The sequence below is a fragment of the Rhinopithecus bieti genome, unplaced genomic scaffold (genome assembly GCF_001698545.2).
Source record: "Rhinopithecus bieti isolate Rb0 unplaced genomic scaffold, ASM169854v2 scaffold_47418, whole genome shotgun sequence".
Taxonomy (NCBI): domain Eukaryota; kingdom Metazoa; phylum Chordata; class Mammalia; order Primates; family Cercopithecidae; genus Rhinopithecus; species Rhinopithecus bieti.
Genome location: NW_016819951.1, coordinates 2,400,864 through 2,404,246, shown reverse-complemented (window position 1 = coordinate 2,404,246; position 3,383 = coordinate 2,400,864). Strand labels below are relative to the sequence as shown.

Here is a 3,383-nt window from a genome sequence, read left to right as displayed (position 1 = left end):
TTTTTTTTTTTTTTTTTTTTTTTTTTTAAGATGGAGTCTCGCTCTGTTGCCAAGCTGGAGTGCATTGGCCCCATCTTGGCTCACCGCAACCTCTGCTTCCCAAGTTCAAGCAATTCTCCTGCTTCAGCCTCCCGGGTAGCTGGGAGTATAGGCACATCCCACCACGCCCAGCTAATTTTTGTATTTTTAGTAGAGATGGGGTTTCACCATATTGGCCAAGATGGTTTCGATCTCTTGACCTCGTGATCCACCCGCCTCGGCCTCCCAAAGTGCTGGGATTACAGGTGTGAACTACCGTGCCTGGCCATCCGTTGTTTTTTTCTATTTTTTTTTTTTTTTTTTTTTTTTTTTTTTTTTTTTTTTGAGATGGAGTCTCGCTCTGCCGCCCAGGCTGGAGTGCTGTGGCCGGATCTCAGCTCACTGCAAGCTCCGCCTCCCGGGTTCACGCCATTCTCCTGCCTCAGCCTCCCGAGTAGCTGGGACTACAGGCGCCCGCCACCTTGCCCGGCTAATTTTTTTGTATTTTTTAGTAGAGACGGGGTTTCACCGTGTTAGCCAGGATGGTCTCGATCTCCTGACCTCGTGATCCGCCCGTCTCGGCCTCCCAAAGTGCTGGGATTACAGGCTTGAGCCACCACGCCCGGCGTTTTTTTCTATTCTTTTACAAGTCTAAGCATTTACCACATGGTTGAACCACTGGCACATGAAGAAAAATGAAAGCTCGTAAATAGGATTGACTAGTCTGAATGCAGACAAAAGCAATTAGTACATAAAGCACTGTAAAAAATAGTTCTATGAAGAGGCATAAACGGTAAAGATTTCCTTTGTTTTCTTTTTTTTTTTTTAAGACATAGGTTCTCACTCTGTTGCCCAGGCTGGAGTGCAGAGGCATGATGCTAGTTCACTGCAGCCTCAAACTCCTCTGTTCAAGCAATCATCCCACCTCAGCCTTTCAAGTAGCTAGGACTATAGGCACGAGCCATCATGTCCCATTAATTATTTGAATTCTGTTATGGAGACAGGGTCTCACTGTGTTGCCCAAAGTGATCTTGAACTCATGGCCTCAAGTGATCCTCCCATCTCAGCCTCCCAAAGTGCTGGTATTATAAGCATGAGCCATCGTGCTTGTCCAAAGTTTATTATATGCTTGTGACCAATAATTGGCTGGTTTGGGACTTTTTTTTTTTTTTTTTTGGTAGCAAGGCTTCAGTGATAAGCTAAAGTTGTCAAATTCGTCTATCCCTACATTTCTAACTATAGAGTGCAGTGTACCTGATTTTATGCTCCCCTCCACCAAAAAAAAAAAAAAAAAAAAGTATTAAGCCCATTGCATTTACAGGGGCCCTGAATGAGTACTGTATATTCTTTGTCTCATTTAAGGAAAAAGCCACAATCTCTGTCATCAAGTACCTGCCAATCTATCTGGAAAGAAAGAATGTATTCAAAATTAGGTATTTTATTGAAAATACTTAATAACCAGACTAGGTACAAAACCACAAGAAGGGATACCAGTTGTAAATATCCGTAACAGTTATACCGGTGCCCAGAGCAGTAGCTCAGCCCTGGTGGCATCAAATACATCAGTGAGCACGCTGATGAGAGTCTTAACGGGAAGTCATTACATCAGCCCTGGAAGGTTAGAGATTCGGCCACAGAGGAAACTTGGGTGAGGTGACATCCTTTTAGGTGGTCTGGTTTTTACATTATATATTTCCCAGTACCCGGAACTTCATCTAAACTTTGCTGCAAATATTCAAGAGTTTTAGTCCTTGCATTTAAGATACAGGTTTTTGTTTTGTTTGTTTTTTTGAGATGGAGTGTCACTGTCGTCCAGGCTGGAGTGCAGTGGCGTGATCTCAACTCACTGCAAACTCCGCCTCCTGTGTTCAAGCAATTTTCCTGCCTCAGCCTCCCGAATAGCTGGGACTACAGGCACACGCCAGCATGCCTGACTAATTTTTGTATTTTTAGCAGAGATAGGGTTTCACCATTGGTCAGGCTGGTCTCGAATTCCTGACTTCAGGCAATCTCCCCACCCCGGCCTCCCAAAGTGCTGGAATTACAGGTGTGAGCCCCCATGCCTGGCCAAGATATGGTGTTTTATTTGTAAGTTTATGAGCTCACATCTGAAAAAAATATTCACTACCAGAGCGTATACCATTTGGGTACTTTTATGAGATTTTAGTTCAGCAGAGCTGACTCTTCTAGTTTGGTCAATTGTTGTAAGCCCCTCTAGTGGGTAGCGTTTGCATATGTAAAGCAATGTGAACAGCCATAGCTGAAAGAAATAGGACTCCAGAATTCATTGTTTCAGAGTAAAAATTGTTATATCCTTCATCAGCACATTTCACCTACCAAAGCCTAGTTGTATCATCAAATATTATCCTCTGAGTCAAGGTTTCCCAACCTCAGCACCATAGACATTTGGGGCCATATAGTTCTCTGTTGTGAGGGGCATCATATTCTGTGCACTGTAAGATGTTGGCAGCATCCCTGGTCTCTACTCTCTAGATGCTATTAGCACCCTCCCTTCCAGTGTGTTAACCAAAAATGTCTCTAAGCATCACCACATGTCCTGAGGTTGACGGTTGGGAGGAGTGGCAGGGGTGCAAAAATCACCACAGGTTGAGAATCACTGAGAAAAATTAAAGGGACTCAGGTTGGGTGTGATGGCTCATGCCTGTAATCCCAGCACTTTAGGAGGCCAAGGCGGGAGGATTCCTTGAGCCCAGAAGTTCAAGACCAGCCTGGGCAACATAGGGAGACCCCATCTCTACAAGAAATTTAAAAATTAGCCAGATGTGGTAGCATGTACCTGTTGTCCCAGCTACTCAGAATGTCGAGATTAGAGGATCACTTGAGCCTGAGAGGTCGAGGCTGCTGCAGTAAGCTGTGATCATGCCACTGTGCTCTAGCCTAGGTGACAGACCAAGACCCTATCTAAAAAAAAAAAAAAATTAAAGGGACTCAAGACTCAGTCCTATCCCAAAAATGGCTGCCATAATTGCTTTCTTTTTTATTTGAGGAAGAAATAAGAATTACTCTTTTTCTTTGTGCCAGGCGCCATGGCTCATGCTTGTAATCCTAGCACTTTGGGAGGCCGAGGTGGGTGGATCACAAGGTCAGGAGATCAAGACCTGGCTAACACGGTGAAACTCTGTCTCTACTAAAAATACAAAAAATTAGCCGGGCGTGGTGGCGGGCACCTGTAGTCCCAGCTACTCGGGAGGCTGAGGCAGGAGAATGGCATGAACCCGGGAGGCGGAGCTTGCAGTGAGCCGAGATGGCGCCACTGCACTCCAGCTGGGTGACAGAGTGAGACTCCATCTCAAAAAAAAAAGAAAAAAGTTACTTTTTTTCTCTTTTTCTTTTTTTTTTTTTTT

The 3,383-nt window shown here is 44.5% G+C and overlaps 1 protein-coding gene across 1 annotated transcript in view; it reads left to right on the top strand.

Moving 5' to 3' along the window:
• FRMD4B (FERM domain containing 4B) overlaps positions 1–3,383 on the top strand; it is a 216,262-nt gene that overhangs the window by 178,027 nt on the left and 34,852 nt on the right.